Source organism: Rhinoderma darwinii, chromosome 11 (assembly GCF_050947455.1).
Source record: "Rhinoderma darwinii isolate aRhiDar2 chromosome 11, aRhiDar2.hap1, whole genome shotgun sequence".
Lineage (NCBI taxonomy): Eukaryota > Metazoa > Chordata > Amphibia > Anura > Rhinodermatidae > Rhinoderma > Rhinoderma darwinii.
In genome coordinates this window covers 52,675,557-52,695,728 of record NC_134697.1, presented here as the reverse complement: position 1 = coordinate 52,695,728, position 20,172 = coordinate 52,675,557, and the positions used below count along the sequence as shown (strand labels likewise).

The window sequence follows — 20,172 nt, the reverse complement described above, 5'->3', positions numbered from 1 at the left end:
TTAAATACTACTTTTCTCTGTTAGATTACACAGGGCTTAATAGGATAATGCTAAAAGGACAGAAGTATTGCAGTATATTATACAAGTGATCAAGCGATTGCATGTTGAAGTCTCCTAGTGAAACTAAAAAAAAAACATCAAAAAGTTCAAAACTCCCATTTTCATATTGATACATAAAATAATCGAAACATTAAAAATAAACCAAATTAGCCCCTATGTCCGTAATGATCTGACCTAATAAAATATCATGTTATTTATTCCACATGATGAACGACATACATTTTTTTTACAAACTTGTTGTTCTCTTGGTCACCTTGCCTCCCCCTAAAAATAGAATAAAAAAAGATCAGAAAGTCAAATGTATTGAAAAATGGTACCAAAAAATCAAGCCCTCATACAGCTCTATTAATAAAAAAAAAAGTTAATCCTCTGGTAACGTGGGAATGAAAAAATGTAAATGAAAAAAATAAAACTGTTTGCGGCGACAAGGGGTTAAGTAAAACCACATGGCGAACTACATGGGTGTAGCAGCACACTAGATATAGGTGTGGCAATACAAATGCTGTGATCTGCACAGTTGAACTAAATATTTTGCTTTCAAACATTCCCTTGATGGGTTTGGGCGACGAGAAAAAATACACAATATTCAAAAAAACTAATATATAATCAGTGCTATAAACCTGGACAATTATATACTATTAACATTGTGGCCACATGTGGCTCACAGGCCTCTTGCGGCTCCTAAATCAGTTCTTATTCAATGCCGTTCCAAATAAAACTATGTTCACAGAGATCAAGATTTGCCATAGGCAAATCCAAACTGTGGATCTGTGGCAGAAATCCGAGGCTTATCTTGGATTTCTGCCACGGATTTGTAGTATGATTTGCTGCGGATCCGCATGTGGGCTAGCCCCATTCAATGGGGCTACTCCGCGTGTGAAAATCCACCAGATTTCTATGATGTCTATATTTTTAAAAAAATGGGAGATGGATTTCATGCAGAATATATGCGATTGTCGGCGGAGAATTCGTGTGAAATCCTGAACTTGTGAACGGGCCTAAGGATTCATTGAGACAGTCTGGGATTTTTACCACCGTTTCAAGATGCAACACATATGTGATCCTTTGTGCCTAACTTGTCCTCTCCAGTGCTGATTGGTGACTACAGTGATTGACACAGGACTACATTTAATGTGAAGCTCCGTACAAATTTACCTAACTAGTAAAATGGACCTACTAGGGTCATGTAACATAGGAGGGCTGTTAATTATTTCACTCTGGTATCCCAAATGCAAGTTTCAAAGGTGATCTGTACATTATGAGTCGTTAACCCCTACCCAACATCCGCCATATATATACGGCGCTGTCGGGAAGGGGTTCATGCAAAGTGCAGAACAGTTACGTTGCGGTAATAGTGCGGGCTCAGGAGCTGAGCCAGCGTCAGCGGTGGGTGTCAGCTGTATGTTACAGCTGACACCCTGCTGTAAGGGCAGGGACCGGAGCTACCTCCGATCCCTGCCATTAACCCCTTAGATGCAGAATTCACTGCATCTTAGTGGTTTGTAGCAAATCAGCAGCCCTGCGATGTGGCAACTATGGCAACAGGAGGCCTAACAATAGCCTTCTGCTATGCCAAATATGAAAGGTAATTAGACCCCGCCTAATCGATTGACCGTTCTAATACATTGCACTACATATAGATATAATGCCTATTAACTAACATTGAATGCTGATACACTCAGTGCATTTAAGAGAATCTCAAGAAATTGATACAATGTTTACTAACTAACAACATTTATTGATACACTCGGTGCACATAAGAGAATCTTAAGAAACTGATACAGTGTCCACTAACTAATAGCAAATGCTGATTTATTCAGTGCACACAATATAGCACACTTGGAATAAAGATCATTATACTACTGTTATCAGATCCCTACTCAGCCCATCACATAGTAGAGAATAAAGCACAATTCAAAATAATAAATGTATCAATTTCAGTAAAATAAAAGGTCTGAATATGTTTGTTGTATGACAATAGCCTTGGATAGTTAACTATTAGTAGGCAAATTTTGCTCTCATAGTGCAGGATAAGGGGTCCTCTGCACTGTAATTTATTCTGACCTACATTGGAAAATTGTAAAAAAAAAATAATAATTTTAAAACTAATTAGTCAATAAAGTTTATTATTTTTATTATTCTCAATTTCACATAGGAACCACAACTCTTTCCCTTTCTCCCTACTTGTTTTACTATTTGACCTCAGAGCCCTGCAATTGTGGGTCAATGCTGTGAAAATCACCAAAATGGACCTCAAATGCACATGGTGCTCTTCAATTCTGAGCCTTGTCATTTGTCCAGGAAAATGATAAATGCCTTGAGGGGTGTAATTTATAAAATTGGGTCACTTCTTGGGTGCTTCCACAGTACTCTAGTACCTCAGGGTTTTGCAAATGCGACATGGCACCCAAAAATCAAATCAGCAAAATGTGCATGCCAAATAGCGCTCCTGCCTTTCTGAGCACTGCCGTGTGTCCAAACCGCAGTTTATGACCACATGTGGTGTATTGCCGTACTCTGGAGGAATTGCTTTACAGATGTTGGGGTGCTGCCACGTCCCGAGGAATACGCCACGTCCTGTGTCATCTGCCACGTCCGGAGGAGTCCACCACGTCTGGCGCAACTTGCGGCTCCTGTGTCACCCACCACGTTTGGCGCCATTTGCTGCACCCATCTCATCTGTGCCAGAGCTGCGGCCACTATCTGGACTATTCAGGTACCCTTGTGCGGAACATTGTATTTCTGGCGTGTCCTGTTGTTTGGCCAGCTGCCTCCCGGCTGCGGCGGTACGGCCTAGTGGGTCCACTAACCCGCTCCGTGACAACCATGACTACGTCACAAGTGATGCGGGCGGATATGTTGGACCTCCGGTCTCGACAGGACCAACTTCTACAGGCGGTGAACATTATTGCACATCGACTGGATACGCAAACTGCAATTCCCCCGGCACCTGCTCCTATTGCCTCTGCTGTTCCTCCTACTACACCTCCTGGCAGTACTGACCCCCGATTTTCTCTGCCACTACCTCATCGCTATGAAGGAGACGCGAGGAACTGCAGGGGATTTCTGAACCAGTGCCAGATCCACTTTTGCTACATGCCAGAGCATTTTCTACTGATGGGTGCAAGGATCGCTTTCATCGTCTCTCTCCTTACTGGCAAGGCCCTAGCATGGGCGAATCCCATTTGGGAATGTCAGGGACCAGAGACCAGGGACTTCCAGTGTTTTCTACAGATTTTTCGCATGGTGTTTGAGGAACCTGGACGAGTCTCCTCAACAGTCTGCTGACCCTTTGCCAGGGGCTGGAGAAGAAAGCAAAAAACGCACGGCGCCACATAGTGCAGATCACCAAAAGTAATGGAATAAAACAGATGAAAGTCAATTCACCTCACTTCTTGGCGTTGTGCTAGCACAGGCACAACGCTGTTGTAGACTTATAATGAAATAGGTATCATTAGTCCGCTGCAGCCAGGTCCCATCCGGTAAATGGAGGTGGTTACCACTGTAAAGTATTTGCAGGAAGAAAAAATTGGTGGACCATAAACGGCGCTGCTGGTAATAAAGGTAGAAGCAGTTCCAGTGTTTTGAAATACAAAAATAAATAATTTATTGTAAAAGACTACGCGTTTTAATGCTGAACACTTGGCCAGATGAAGACGCTGGTTCGTCATTGAAACGCGTAGTCTTTTACAATAAATTCTTTCTTTTTGTATTTCAAAACACTGGAACTGCTTCTACCTTTATTACCAGCAGCGCCGTTTATGGTCCACCAATTTTATCTTCCTCCGCCAGGGGGAGAACTCCGTCGGCGAGTACGCCATTCAGTTCCGCACCCTGGCAGCAGAGCTGTCCTAGAACAACGAGGCCTTGGGGGCTACATTCTAGCAGGGGTTGTCTCCTAAGATTAAAGACGAGCTCGCCGTTCGTGATCTGCCACCTATCCTGGATGACCTCTTACTTTTAGCCACCCGGATTGACATGAGGATCTGTTAGCGATCCCAAGAGGCTCGCCGGGAAGCAAGATTCCCACCAGAAGAGTCTATGCAGGTGGACGTGTTTAAATGGTCTGTCCAGGAGAGACACCGCAGACGCACTTCAGGATTTTGTTTGTATTGCGGCCTCGGAGGCCATGTTGTGAGTTGGTATCCGAAGAGGCAAACGAAACTCCCGTGCCTAGGATTGGTCGGAGAGACAACCCTAGGTGGAACGGCGCTAGGGAGAAAGTTCTCCTCGAGACTGTCCATTCCCGTAACCATAGTGTCTGGTGAAAAGACGCACTGGGTCTCTGCATATCTGGACTCAGGGTCCGCAGCAATCTTCATCCGGAAAGACCTAGTGGATCTTCTTCAGTTCCCCACAGTCCCCCTGGGGACATCTTTGGCTGTTGCCTCGGTGAATGGACTGCCTCTGCCCAACCCAATCATACCTGAGACCAAACTGCTGAAACTCCAAGGTGGAGCCCTTCATTCGGAGATAATCTAATTTCTCGTTCTGCCCAAAGCCGTCAACTCTGTGCTGCTGGGTCTGCCTTGGCTTCGACTTTATGCCCCAGTTCTGGGCTGGAATTCCGGAGAGGTCCTCCAATGGGGTCCCAAGTGTCGCAATCGCTGTCTGTCGCAGATCCATCCGGCTCAGTCTCCTTTGCCTCAGTCATTGGCAGGATTGCTTCCTCAGTACTCTCAATTTGCGGATGTCTTCAGCAAGAAGGAGGCTGATATGCTCCCTCCACACCGGGCTTATAACTGCCCCATTGAACTGGTTCCAGATGCGTCCCCTCCCCGTGGCCGGGTATGCCCTCTCTGCTTGCCACAGACTCAGTCCATGTCGATCTACATCAAGGAGAATCTGGAGAGGGGTTTCATATGGAAGTCTTTCTCCCCGCCCTGGGCCGTGTTCTTCTTTGTCATGAAAAAAGACAGATCTCTTCGGCCTTGCATTGACTACCGTGGTCTCAATCAAGTCACGGTCAAAACCAAATATCCGTTACCCCTAATCTCTGAACTATTTGACCGAGGTGCCAAGATCTTTTCTAAACTAGACTTGTGTGGGGCATACAACTTGATTCAAATCTGTCAAGGTGATGAGTGGAAGACGACATTTAACACTCGAGACGGGCACTACGAATACCTGGTGATGCCCTTCAGTCTGTATAACGCTCCCGCGGTCTTCTAGGAATTCATCAATTACATCTTCCGAGACCTCCTCTATGTCTGTGTTGTGGTCTATCTCGATGACATTTTAATTTTTCTCCAGATCCGACGACTCATCGAAGACATATCCGTTCTTCTGCGATTAAGGGAGAATCGTCTGTATGCCAAGCTGGAGAAGTGCATGTTTGAGAAAAATTCTCTACCCTTACTGGGCTACATCATCTCGGATCAAGGCCTCAAGATGGACCCGGAGAAGGTAAAGGCTGTACTTGAATGGCCATGTCCTCAAGGCTTGAGGTCCATACAGCGGTTTTTGGGATTTACCAACTTCTACAGGCAGTTTATCCCACACTTCTCTTCACTGACGGCTCCCATCTCTACCCTCACCAAGAAAGGTATGAACGCCAAGTTGTGGACTCCAGAGGCAGAATCTGCATTTAATAGCCTTAAGAGTGCCTTCACGTCTGCCTCAACCCTCCATCATCCCAATGTATCTCTACAGTTTTCATTGGAGGTGGACTCTGTTCCAGAGAGGCTCCAAAGGGAATGCAGTGGTATGTGGCTATTATTCCAGACTTTTTTCTTCCGCAGAGCACAATTACTCGATTGGGGATCGGGAGTTATTGGCCATCAAATTGGCTTTGGAGGAGTAGAGACATCTACTAGAGGGCGCAGCTCACCCCATCCTGATATATACTGACCACAAGAACCTCACCTATCTCCAGTCGGCCCAGCTGCTGAACCCACATCAAGCCAGGTGGTTGCTGTTCTTTGCTCGGTTCCAGTTTGTGCTCCACTACCGCCCTGTGAGGGCCGATGCCTTGTCCAGGTTGTTCGAGACAGAGGACACTGTGGAGTATCCGCAAAATATCATTGATCCATCCTGCATCATCTCTGTTAATCCCCTGCAAGTTAGAGACATCCCTCCGGGGAGGACTTTTGTATGCCTGGCAGACAGGAGGAGAATCCTTTGCTGGGGACACAGCTCTAAACTGGGGGGCACACAGGTCTCTGTAAAACCAAGATCTGATCGTCCGTTCTGGTGGCCCACGCTGCCCAAAGACATCGTGGACTTTGTCTCGTCCTGCACTGTGTGCGTGGCTAACAAGGTTGCTCACTCCATGCCTGCTGGTCTGCTCCAGCCGCTGCCTGTGCCCAATGCCCCCTGGCATTATATAGCAATGGACTTTTTCACAGACCTGCCCCCCTCCGCTGGATGCAGTACGGTCTGGGTGGTGGTGGACCGATTCTCGAAAATGGCTCATTTTGTTCCGCTGACCGGCCTACCTTCTGCTTCTCGACTGGCCAATCTCTTCATCCAACACATCTTCCGCCTGCACGGCTTACATCTGCATATCATGTCTGATCGGGGGGTTCAGTTCATCTCAAAGTTCTGGAGAGCCCTCTGTAAACTCCTTGATGTATAGTTGGTCTTTTCCTCAGCCTACCACCACCAGTCCAATGGTCAAGTCGAGAGGATCAATCAGATCATGGAGAACTACCTACGACACTTCATCTCCAGGCAGCATGATGACTGGGTGCAGCTTCTTCCTTGGGCCGAGTTCTCTTATAACAACCACACAAGCGAGTCCACTGCTGCCACACTGTTCCTCATCGTTTACGGCCAACACCCACGAATTCCTCTCCCGATGTCAGTTACGTCCCAGGTGCCCGCAGCGGACTCTGCATTCAGGGACTTCCTGCAGATATGGCAGCAAACCTGATCCTCTGTTGTGCTGGCAGTCGACCGCATGAAGCGTTAGGCGCACATAAGGAGAAGAGAGCCGCCTCAGTTTCTTCCAGGTACCAAGGTCTGGCTGTCCTCTAGGAATATCCAGCTGAAGGTGCCGTCACACAAGTTTGCTCCCAGGTTCCACGGACCCTTCGAGATTCTGCAACAGAGTCTCCTACAAGCTTCAGCTGCCTCTTACCCTCAAGATCCCCAAATTCTTTCATGTCTCCCTCCTGAAGTCTGTGATCCTGAACCACTACTCCAAGACTCCTGGTCCTGCATTTACCTCTGGCGGTTCATCGGACACATTTGAAGTTAAGGAGATCTTGGACACCAAAAAAGTAGGAGGAAGACCCTTCTATCTAGTGGATTGGAAGGGATTTGGTCCAGAGGAGAGGTCCTGGGAGCCAGAGGAGAACCTCAATGCTCCTACTCTCATTAAGAAGTTCCTCGCTCTGGTCCCAAGAAGAGAAGGAATAAGAGGGGGGATACTGTAACGTGCGCAGTCACAGACTGCAGACTCTTCTCATCCTGCCGACGCCTTCCTTCCCGGAGATGCCAGCACATGCGGCCGTCCTGGCCTGCAGTGACCACTAGGGTGCGTGCACAAGCTCAGTCCAAGCCTTAAAGAGCCAGCATGCACACATGTTTAGAATTGTCTAATCACACATGATCACCCTGGACTATAAGAAGGGCCCTGCCCCTTCACTCATTGCCTGAGCCCATGTCAGTCTAGTGTTTTTCTGTTCCCAGTGTTCCCGTTCCTGCTACCCGTATCCCGTGCTACCTTGTTCCTGTGCCTTAAAGGAGTTGGAGTCCTGTTGTGTTACACCACGCCTGGTGTCTGCTGCCAAGGTCCCATCTGAGCCTAGCCATCGCTACTGTCTGTACTACCACAGGTACCCTTGCTCGAACTATATACTTTACTTGGTACACTGTTTGGCCAGCTGCTATCCCGCTACGGCGGTAAGTCCCAGTGGGTTCACATACCCACAGAGCGTGACACATATAAGAGTATAAACATACAGAATGGAGGGAAGAACTATAGGAAAAGTGGCTGCGGTTTAATTTGCAATGATAAATAAATGGAGTTGTGAAGCGCTTGGATATTATAGTAGCAGTTTAATGTTACTGTGGATTCTTTTACAATGTTGGTATTTTATGAATTCCAAGTTACACATTGCATTAGTAACTGTTTTAGAGCATTCTGTAAAAATATATCCAAATTGTGAGCATGATCCTGAGATTATCTGAACTCAGGTCTCATGCAACATTTTATTTGATGTGTATATGGGTCATCGTGCAAAGTAAAACAAACTATTGCTCCTAGGGATCCCTCTTCTTTTGAGATAGATCAACATGTGAACTCTCCCAGGCATAAGGATTATTCCAGTGCTGAGACATGCAAGGAAGCATCTAGCTAGGAATGGGTGCAACTGTAATATGAACTCAATATCCATCAAGAACAGCTTCTTATATCATGGTAAGTTTTAGATGAACACCTATTATAAAATTCAGCCTCTTTTTTGCATGTCTCTAGTGGAAGCAGCTGCTTGCCTGGAAGAGAAACATCCCTTGTATACAAAGCAAATATAAAAGGCAAGGAACCTGCTCTCCAAATTGTAACACCTAGGCAAAAACGTAGGTTCGCACAATGACTTTGGATATATTTTTGTAGCTTGCTCTAGAACAGGGGTGTACAACCTGCGGCTCGGGGGTCACATGCAGCCCGCAATGCTGTTCTTTGCGGCCCCAAGCCATCTCTGGCACCCCATATTTGGAGACTCCTCTCTGTTTGGCACTTCAGATAGGAAGAGATGAGCAGGAAATGTGGCGGCAAATGAATGTGGCTCTTTCCATTGTAGTTTATGGGAGTAGCTCCCATAAACTACAGTGGAGAGAACCATGCTTATGCGTGGCCACCACAACTCTTCCTCACTGATATGCGAAACAGATGGGAATACCCCTTTAAATTGTATTGTGGCCCTTTTCAGTGGTACAATCTAACAATGTGGCCCTTGGACCAATAAAGGTTGTGCTCTAGAACAACCGCAAAACCGCAGCAGATACAAATGCAATAGATCAATGGGATTTTTTTTCTCTTCGGTTAGTAATGAAATGAGTGAATTAGTGTATTTCAACTGGAGTTGTATAAAAATTGTTCAAACTGATACAATCATTTTACTATGAAAGTACTTTCTACATTGTATCTGCTCTCTTGTTTGATGTAGCTTGCAAATACATGAATTATGCATTATGCAGCTGAGTGATTTATGTGTGTATTTGTATTTCTCATTTGTTTTAAGAGACTGCATTACAGTAGGCATCAGCCAGAATTCTAAGCATGTCAGCCTTTGGAAGCATAATGTAATTACATGTATTATGGTAAATGGAAGTGAAGAATAGTAATGTACTATTATGTTTAAGATTATCACATTTCTAATTTAAAGAGTCAATGCTTTTGGTCTACAAATTGTTTTAGGAATTAACACGAATAGGCTTTCTTAAAGCAGTAAATAAAATAACAGTTAAAAAGGATGTTATACACATGGGCAAACATGATAGTGTTATGCTGGTACATACTGTATATTAAAACAAAATAAGCAAGAAAGAGGGTTATGTACAAAGTTAAAATCAGAGCCGGCCTTAGGGGTGTGCAACCTGTGCGGTCACACAGGGCACATTGGCTGCTCCTGCTGAAGGGCAGTGGCATAGCTATAGGCTTCGTAGCGGTCGCAATTGTGACCGGGCCTCGAACCCGGGGCCCATGGCCCCCGCAACACGTCTATTCACAGTTACTGTAGTAACTGGGGCCTATGTAGCAAACTACATGGGCCCCTGTTACTACAGTAAAAGTATACTTACTGTTACACCCATGGCCATGGACCGTCAGGATTACTCACCTCCTGGAATGCATCTCCTCCTCACTTCCGCTTCACTCTACTGTGTCCTGTAGGGTGCGCGCGCACGCTCGTGCCCGGTCTAAAGGGCCAGGTATCCCGTGCTACCTTGTTCCAATTCCGTTAAGAGTTGAAGTCGTGTTGTGCTGTATACTATTCCTTCCTTGTTACATCGAGCCTGGTGCCTGCCTGCTGCCAAGGTCCCTTCCGAGCCTACCATCGCTACTGTCTGAAGTTACCACAGGTACCCTTATCCGTACTATAGACTTTGACTTGGTATGCTGTTGGCCAGCTGCTATCCCGCTTCGGCGGTACGGCCCAGTGGGACCACGCACCCATCGTGACACTTACCCACCTCGCTCCTTAGTTGTGTCTGGGCACAGCGCTGAGACTTGACGCCTTTCAGCATCACAATGTTTTGTGCACCGCGCACAACATTGTGACGCTGAATGGTGTCAGGACCTGTGTTGCGCACGAAGATGAAGAGGACCCGCGCTACGCTCGGGCCTTATATATAATTCTACGTTGTGTGTTACCGTCTGCTGGGGCACTGTATCTAAGCCTATCATGAGTGATACTGTCTGCTGCGCCCTGTATCTAAGCCTATCATGTGTGATACAGTGTGCTGATCCCCTTATCTAATCCAATCATACGTCATACTGTCTGTTAAGCCCTGTATTTAAACCTATTATGTGTGATACTGTCCGCTGAGCCGCTGTATCTAATCCTATCCAGTGGTGGAGCTATAGGGGTCGTAGACTAATAGATACACTGTCTCCGATAGATAGATAGATAGATAGATAGATAGATAGATAGATAGATAGATAGATAGATAGATAGATAGATAGATAGATAGATAGATAGATAGATAGATAGATAGATAATATGGGAAGGGCAAAGCAAATTTTTTGGGGCTATTGCCGTAATGTCTTAAGACCTTAGCAACATCCCTCCCTGCTAGTGCTGCATTCATGGGTCACTTAAGAGACCCAGCGATGCAGCTAAAATCTGCGGGCCGTCGGCCATGAAGAGAAGTTGGGGGGTTCAAGAAGTTTTGCACCAGGGTTCATGAGCCTTCAGCTACGCCCCTGCTGATGGGGACGCCTCAGATGGCCTGGATCTTAATATTTTTTGTATAGCAGTATTAGGGTATATTCACACTGCTTTTGCAGTGTACATCAGAGTCATATATCTGGAGTATTTTCCAATATATACCTCCAACGAATGCCACTGTGTAGGCATAGGCTCCCATTAAAAAAAAACAACAACACATATATATGTATACTTTTTTTGCAGGATGATACGTTTGACGTTTAAATGGCCTCATGAGGTGGAAACCATTGAGCCAAAGGAAGCATGCCTGACTCCGAACCCATCAGGAGCTGATGCCGCAAACGATGTTTCACGTGATCAATGCAGTCTCAGCCAATTTGGCAAATTATTTTGCTGAGCACTATGGTAGGCTCTTTAGTTGAGCATTACTTGAAAACCTGTAGAATCTTTTCGTGCATGTGGGCTTATCCTGATGGCAGTTTCCCTTTAACAAGAAAGTCAACAATCATTGTGAATCCAGCAATTCTTAGATCTATTATCAGTTAGATTTGCTGGAAAAGGGGTGTTCTGCCATGAAATTGAGAGCACAAGGGCAGAGGTGTCAATTCACCTGATTTTCCCTGGAGACACATCTCATCTATCCCCTATTAATTTATAATCCTCTTGCTTCCGGGTTCCATATGAAGATAGATTGGCGAGGCAAAGATGGAGAACGCTCTGCTTGATCACTGAGAGAACCATTTGCTACTGATATATCTGACAATATATGCATGGAGCTTGTCTGTTCTACCTGTGTTTACTTCGGGTACTCCGGTTTCCTTTCACACTCTAAAAATATACAAATAGGTCAAATAGGGAATTTAAATTGTGAACCCCAATGGGGACATCAAATGAGGACAACCTCTGTACGGCGCCGTGGAATATGTTCGCACTATGTAATTAACATAAATTAACCAGTTAAATTAACCTTTATACATTGCAGAGCCACTGCTTTTAAACGTGGCTCACAGTTAACTGCTACTATACAGCAATGGCCACAGGTATGACCCTGGAGTCCTGCTGCTCCATTAACCCCCTAGATTCTGTGGTCAATCTGTGGTTGATGCCGTGGCATCAAGGGGGTTAGACAGAGGCATGGCATAATAGGATGCCTGTCAATTTATCACTGACAGGCAATAATGCTTTGTTATAATGAGTATATTAAAGCATTATGAAAGAAATTAGTAGATCGCATTGTGAAATCCCCTAATGGGACAAAATAAAAAAAAAATTTTTTTAATAAAATTTATTTAAGAAAAAGTTAAAAAATAAATATAACAATAAAACCATTTTTTCCCATAAAAAGTAATTTTATTTTCCACAGGGGGTAAACAAAGAAATGAACACATCGCCGCAATCATAACCACCTTTGTAATAAGTTTAACACGTTATTTAAACCGCACAGTGAACGACATATAAAAACAACCCCGCATTCTCCATTAACCCCTTAAAAACAAATTAAAAGTTAATCAATAATTTATATCTACCTGAAAATGGTTCTTTAAAAAAATATAACTCATCCAGGAAAAAATAAAAACCCTTATACTGTTGCATGGAATGCAGCGATGCAAAAACAAAATATTCTGCCAAAATAGGCTTGGTAATGAAAGGGGGTAAACCCTCCGGTAATAAAATGTTTAATAAATAATAATGAGCACAGGTGGTGGAAGCTGAACGTGCTTATCAGGCACTGGGGCGCTTAGAGGTGATTAAACCACTGGACATCAGGTATTTAATACTCTTCACTACCCTAGACCACAAGTGATGTACAGTATTTTATACCATAGACCACAAAGGGTGTGACCATTGATCCCTTCACCTCCCTGCATACAGGGACAGTCAGAGGTATTGTTTCCTGTAAGAGTTGTGTCCATTGTGACAATACTTTGTTGTACTGCTTCATTCTTAGCAAATTACACAAAAGCTTCAAACACTAAATATAATATCAAGTCTATCGGCATATAATTTCTCCACTCTTTATTTGTGTTACACTTAAAACAAAAAAAGGAATGAGGGAAAGAGGGAAGGATATTCTTGACAAGTCTTGTATATACAGACAACCACACAAAACTGCAACGCAGTGAAAAATGGTCTTTTAAAGGGGTGGTCCTCTCAAAAAAAAAGGTCAATATACAAAGGATCCATCACAGTAAAATCTGGTCTACATGGGAGGTGGTCTTCTCAAAAATTGGCATTTTGGAGAGGTTTCACTGTAAATATTAGATACAATTGTGCTTTTTAATACAACTACATGATTCGAGAATAGCGTGTTTAGTACTATGCGGTCCCTTTAACCCTTTCCTGACCGCCGTGTTTTGACGGCAGTTGGTGCAGGTCCCCAGTCTACAGCGATGTCTTTTGGCATCGTTATAGAAAAGGCATATGAGTGCTCTTGGGGGAGCTCATCCTCTAAGCAGGAGCTGTAACTAACAGCTCCTGTACTTAGAGAAGCCTTTTGAGTATACCTTGGATCGGAAAAAATTCAGACCCCAGCTGTTTAACTTGTGACCGCGGCATGATCAAAGGGGACTCCACTCTTTGATCGCATCACCAGAAACCCAGTGACGTGTTCGGAGACTGGGAGAACCCTCTATAGATAGCCCTGGAGTCGTAGAAAGGACCCCATGGCTGTCTGCTCAGTAACAAAAAAAAAAGTATGATCCAGCACTTAATGAAGAAATCTCAGGACTTTATTGTATAAACATTAAAAATCCACCCAGCACATAAAGACAAAGGACCCGTACGCTTACGCGTTTCAAACGCTAACTGGATTCTTAGTCATAGCCACTTGCTATAGCTGTCTGCTCAGTAAGCCTGCTGTTGGGTCACCAGATGTGCTGCCCTAACAGAAGCCTGTATCATAGTGACACAGTATAATGTATTAGCATACAGTACTATCCCAATACATTATAAGAAAAAATAAAGATGTAAATAAAGTTATCCTTGAGATTTCGTTCACATATCCATTAGGGCTCCATTGCGACATTCCGTCTGAGCTTTTCGTCGGCATGGAGGGCTGATTAACACAAACGGAAACCGTAGGTGTCTGTTTCCATCACCATTGATTTCAATGGTGATGGATCCGGTGCCAATGGTTTCTGTTTGTCTTAGTTGTGCAAGGGTTCCGTCGTTTTGACGGAATGAATACCGTAGTGATGGAAACCTTCCGTTTGTGTCTGTCAGGGCTCCGTTCCAACGGAAAGCTCAGATGGAATGTCGGAACGGAGCCATAGCGCAGATTGGAACGAAGCCTTAATGGGATTTAAAAAAAACTGTAACAAAAAATAACCATTATTTTGCATAAAATATATTTTATGGCCCATACATTACATAAAAACAAAAAAACGACACATTTTAGGTATCTACACGACCATAATAACCTGAAGAACTAATTTATCAGGTTAATTAGCATGAAACGTAAACGGGATAAAAAATAAATTAAAAAAATGCTTTTTCCTATATTCACACCAAAAACATTTATTATATAACTTACACAGTACATTTTTTCTACCCCCCAAGAATAAAAATACAATGTCTCCCGCATAAAACAAGGCCTCATATAGACACGTCAATGAAAAAATAAAAAAGTTATGGCTGCTGAAATGCAGAAAGGCAAAAACTGAAAAATGTAGCTGGTCATTAAGGCCTTTTCAGGCCCAGTCATTAGGGGTTAATGATCGTTAATAGAAAATTGTGTACTTGAATCTCACAACACACCAAATAGAATCATTACTATACACAGGTCTATAAATGAAACCCTTCAGTTCTAAATGTAAAATGTTAGCTTCAGGTATGTTTCATTGGTCCTACGGAGAACTCATCCCAGATAAGTCAATTGTACTCCTGATGTATACTCTCTATAATGTTAGGAGAAGTTTCTTAAATAAATTATGCCTATTCATTGCTGTCTACTAAGGCTCTGTTACATTATAAAATAAGCAAAATTCAATTACTGTTTAATGCAATATAGACAAATAGGTGGCAGCTGGCAAATACAGAGAATTTCTTGGAAAGATTGGAATAAACTGGTTATTTGTCTCCATCTGGAAGACCAAGTCACAGTCCATCTGGTGAATTTCAGGGACTGTCAGCATAAAATGCATTTTGAAAAATTAGATATTTGCTATAAGAAGAACAGAAGGAATGAGTTATGTTAGGAAAAAAATATCATGATCTAAAATATAACTACTCACCAGAAAGTAGGAACACTTGTATAAGGGTTACATGAATCTGAGGTGTAACGTCACTCTATGTACTAAGATGCAGGTCTCAGGTGCTTCTTCTAAGGTTCTTCGCCACTTTTCAGAAGTTTTATATGGGCAATAAGTGTTTTAGCTAAAATCTCAGACCTATAATATCAAGACAGGTGTAAAAGTGCAAGGTCAGTCACAGGTATGTAATGATCTCCGAGAACTTAGTAATAACACCATGTATGCTGTTTTACCACTATATTACATATATTTAAAGGGTATGTTCACCTTTGAACACAATTTTTTTAGTTCACATATAGGTATAGGCTTCATAAAAACTTATGGAAGTTTAAAAATATATTCCAGTACTTTATCATACACTGATCCGAAATTACCCCCTCTATAACGCTTTTACACAGCATTATAACCGGCAAAACCGTCTCTGTTCTTACCGTTTCGCCGTTTCACAACACGATAAAACAGTTATTGCTATGCAGTGCCTGGTATAAACTCTGCCCTTCCCAGAATGCAAGCCGCCAGAACAAGCTCTGTGCAGAAATGAAGACAGCAAAGTATTATGGTAAATTTAATCTCTGAAGCAAACAGAATTGTGAAGTCAGCTCTGAACTATAAGGGTAAGGCCACACGGTGCGTTGTTGACGTGGTATTGTTGCGGTTCTGTTGCGTTTGAAAACCGCATGCATGCGGTCATGCATGTTTTTTTGTCTCTGTGAGGCCTTAGGCTGGGTTCACACGACCTATTTTCAGACGTAAACGAGGCGTATTATGCCTCGTTTTACGTCTGAAAATAAGGCTACAATACGTCGGCAAACATCTGCCCATTCATTTGAATGGGTTTGCCGACGTACTGTGCAGACGACCTGTCATTTACGTGTCGTCGTTTGACAGCTGTCAAACGACGACGCGTAAAAATACAGCCTCGTCAAAAGAAGTGCAGGACACTTCTTTGGACGTTTTTGGAGCTGTTTTCTCATAGACTGCAATGTTAACAGCTCCAAAAACGGACGTCAAAAACGCCGCGAAAACGCAGCGAAAAATGCAGCGAAAAACGCGAGTTGCTCAAAAAACGTCTGAAAATCAGGGGCTGTTTTCACTTGAAAACAGCTCCGTATTTTCAGAAGTTTTTGGTCACTACGTGTGCACATACCCTTACGCGTCGTCGTTTGACAGCTGTCAAACGACGACGCATAAAAATACAGCCTCGTCAAAAGAATTGCAGGACACTTCTTACAGACGTAATTTGAGCCGTTCTTCATTGAACTCAATGAAGCACAGCTCAAAATTTACGGCTGTCAGAGAAGCCTCGCAAAATGCAAGGAGGAGCTTTTACGACTGAAACGAGGCAGCTGTTTTCTCCTGAAAACAGTCTGTCTTTTCAGACGTAAAAGCCTGCTACCCTGTGCACATACCCTAAGGCTGGGTTCACACGACCTATTTTCAGGCGTAAACGAGGCGTATTATGCCTCGATTTACGCCTGAAAATAGGCCTACAATACGTCGGCAAACATCTGCCCATTCATTTGAATGGGTTTGCCGACGTATTGTGCAGACGACCTGTAATTTACGCGTCGTCGTTTGACAGCTGTCAAACGACGACGCGTAAATTGACTGCCTCGGCAAAGAAGTGCAGGACACTTCTTTGCAACGTAATTTGAGCCGTTCTTCATTGAACTCAATGAAGAGCAGCTCAAGATTTACGAGCGTCACAGACGCCTCGCATAATACGAGGAGGAGCTTTTACGACTGAAACGAGGCAGCTGTTTTCTCCTGAAAACAGTCTGTCATTTCAGCCGTAAAAGCCTCTCATCGTGTGCACATACCCTAAGGCCTGATTTACACGAGCGTGTGCGTTTTGCGCGCGCAAAAAACGCTGCGTTTTGCGCGCGCAAAAGGCATTTGACAGCTCCGTGTGTCATCCGTGTATGATGCGCGGCTGCGTGATTTTCGCGCAGCCGCCATCATAGAGATGAGGCTAGTCGACGCCCGTCACTGTCCAAGGTGCTGAAAGAGCTAACTGATCGGCAGTAACTCTTTCAGCACCCTCGACAGTGAATGCCGATCACAATATACAGCAACCTGTGAATAAAAAAAGACGTTCAAACTTACCATGAACTGCCTGCTTCCTCCAGTCCGGTCTCCCGGCCGTTGCCTTGGTGACGCGTCCCTCTCTTGTCATCCGGCCCCACCTCCCAGGATGACGCGGCAGTCCATGAGACCGCTGCAGCCTGTGATTGGCTGCAGCCTGTGCTTGGCCTGAATTGTTATCCCGGGAGGTCGGACTGGAGGAAGGAGCCGGGACTTATCGGTAAGTCCGAACTTCTGTTTTTTTTTACACGTATATGTATATGGCGATCGAAAGTCACTGTCCATGGTGCTGAAACAGTTTAAGTCTTTCAGCACCGTGGGCAGTGACTGTCTCCTGACGTCGCGTACCCGAACATTTTTTGCCGGGTTCGGTCAAAACGAGTTCGGCCGAACCCGGTGAAGTTCGGTGCGCTCATCTCTAATTTGACACTCCGTTTGGATGTTTGTAAACAGAAAAGCACGTGGTGCTTTTCTGTTTACATTCATCCTTTTGACAGCTCTTGCGTGATTTTCGCGCATGCAACGCAGTAGCGTCCGTGTGGCATGCGTTGTTTTCACGCACCCATTGACTTCAATGGGTGCGTGTTGCGTGAAAAACGCACGATTATAGAACATGTCGTGAGTTTTACGCAACGCACTCACGCTGCGCAAAATTCACGCATCGTCTAAACTGCCCCATAGAGTAATATAGGTGCGTACGACACGCGTGAAAAGCACGCGCGTCGCATGCGCGTATATTACGCTCGTGTAAATGAGGCCTAAGGCTGGGTTCATACGACCTATTTTCAGACGTAAACGAGGCGTAAAAATACAGCCTCGTCAAAAGAAGTGCAGGACACTTCTTTCGACGTAATTTGAGCCGTTCTTCATTGAACTCAATGAAGCACAGCTCAAAATTTACGGCTGTCGGAGAAGCCTCGCAAAATACGAGGAGGAGCATTTACGTCTGAAACGAGGCAGCTGTTTTCTCCTGAAAACAGTCTGTCTTTTCAGACGTAAAAGCCTGTAAGGGTATGTTCACACGCTGAGAGGCAGTTACGTGTGAAAAGACAGGCTGTTAACAGCTGCCTCGTTTCACACGTAAAAGCTCCTCCTCGTAATTTACGAGGCATCTGAGACGCTCGTAAACCTTGAGCCGTGCTTCATTGATTTCAATGAAGAACGGCTCAAATTACGTGGCAAAGAAGTGCCCTGCACTTCTTTGCCGAGGCAGTAAATTTACGGGTCGTCGTTTGACAGCTGTCAAACGACGACTCGTAAATAACAGGTCGTCTGCACAGTACGTCGGCAAACCCATTCAAATGAATGGGCAGATGTTTGCCGACGTATTGTAGCCATATTTTCAGACGTAAAACGAGGCATAATACGCCTCGTATACGTCTGAAATTTGGCCGTGTGAACATACCCTTAGGGTATGTGCACAGGGTAGCAGGCTTTTACGTCTGAAAAGACAGACTGTTTTAAGGAGAAAACAGCTGCCTCGTTTCAGACGTAAACGCTCCTTCTCGCATTTTGCGAGGCTTCTCTGACAGCCGTAAATTTTGAGCTGCTCTTCATTGAGTTCAATGAAGAACGGCTCAAATTACGTCTGAAAGAAGTGTCCTGCACTTCTTTTGACGAGGCTGTATTTTTACGCGTCGTCGTTTGACAGCTGTCAAACGACGACGCGTAAATGACAGGTTGTCTGCACAGTACGTCGGCAAACCCATTCAAATGAATGGGTAGATGTTTGCCGACATATTGTAGCCCTATTTTCAGATGTAAAACGAGGCATAATACGCCTCGTTAACGTCTGAAAATAGGTCGTGTGAACCCAGCCTTAGGGTATGTGCACACACACTAATTACGTCCGTAATTGACGGACGTATTTCGGCCGCAGGTACCGGACCGAACTCAGTGCAGGGAGCCGGGCTCCTAGCATCGTAGTTATGTACGATGCTAGGAGTCCCTGCCTCGCTGCAGGACAACTGTCCCGTACTGTAATCATGTTTTCAGTACGGGACAGTAGTTCCACGGAGAGGCAGGGACTCCTAGCGTCGTACATAAGTATGATGCCAGGAGCCCGGCTCCCTGCACTGTGTTCGGTCCGGTACTTGCGGCCGAAATACGTCCGTCAATTACGGACGTAATTAGTGTGTGTGCACATACCCTTACCGTGTGCACATACCCTTATCCTTATACAGGCTGTAATTTGAGATCCATAAAAGATAAGTAAAGTAATTTATTTACAAAGTTGCTTAAAGAGGCTCTGTCACCACATTATAAGTGGCCTATATTGTACATGATGTGATTGGCGCTGTAATGTAGATTACAGCAGTGTTTTTTATTTAGAAAAACAATCTATTTTCACCAAGTTATGACCTATTTTAGCTTTATGCTAATGACTTTCTTAACGGACAACTGGGCGTGTTTTTACTATATGACCAAGTGGGCGTTGTACAGAGGAGTGTATGACGCTGACCAATCAGTGACTAATCAGCATCATACAGGGTGGGCCATTTATATGGATACACCTAAATAAAATGGGAATGGTTGGTGATATTAACTTCCTGTTTGTGGCACATTAGTATATGGGAGGGGGGAAACTTTTCAAGCTGGGTATTGACCATGGCGGCCATTTTGAAGTCGGCCATTTTGTATCCAACTTTAGTTTTTTCAATGGGAAGAGGGTCGTATGACACATCAAACTTATCGAGAATTTCACAAGAAAAACAATGGTGTGCTTGGTTTTAATGTTACTTTATTCTTTCATGAGTTATTTACAAGTTTCTCTTTGTTTACAGCCATTGACATGTCACAGAGGTTAACACGTGAGGAGCGGATACAAATTGTGTTGATGTCTGGTGAACGCAGTACCCGGGTCATTGCAGCAGATTTCAATGCAAGACACCCTACGAGACCACCCATTTCCCATGCTACAGTTTGCAAACTGCTTGCCAAGT

At 44.3% G+C, this 20,172-nt stretch overlaps 1 long non-coding RNA gene across 1 annotated transcript in view; it reads right to left on the bottom strand.

The window, feature by feature from the left end:
* Nucleotides 1–279: 279 nt before the first annotated feature.
* The window catches only part of LOC142664094 (uncharacterized), a 32,932-nt gene continuing 13,039 nt past the window's right edge, over nt 280–20,172 (bottom strand). Inside the window, exons 2-4 of the long non-coding RNA XR_012851191.1 lie at nt 15,577–15,672; nt 15,128–15,283; nt 280–324 (exon numbers count right to left, since the gene is read on the bottom strand). This is a non-coding gene — a long non-coding RNA (uncharacterized LOC142664094). The remainder of the gene's footprint in view (nt 325–15,127; nt 15,284–15,576; nt 15,673–20,172) is intronic.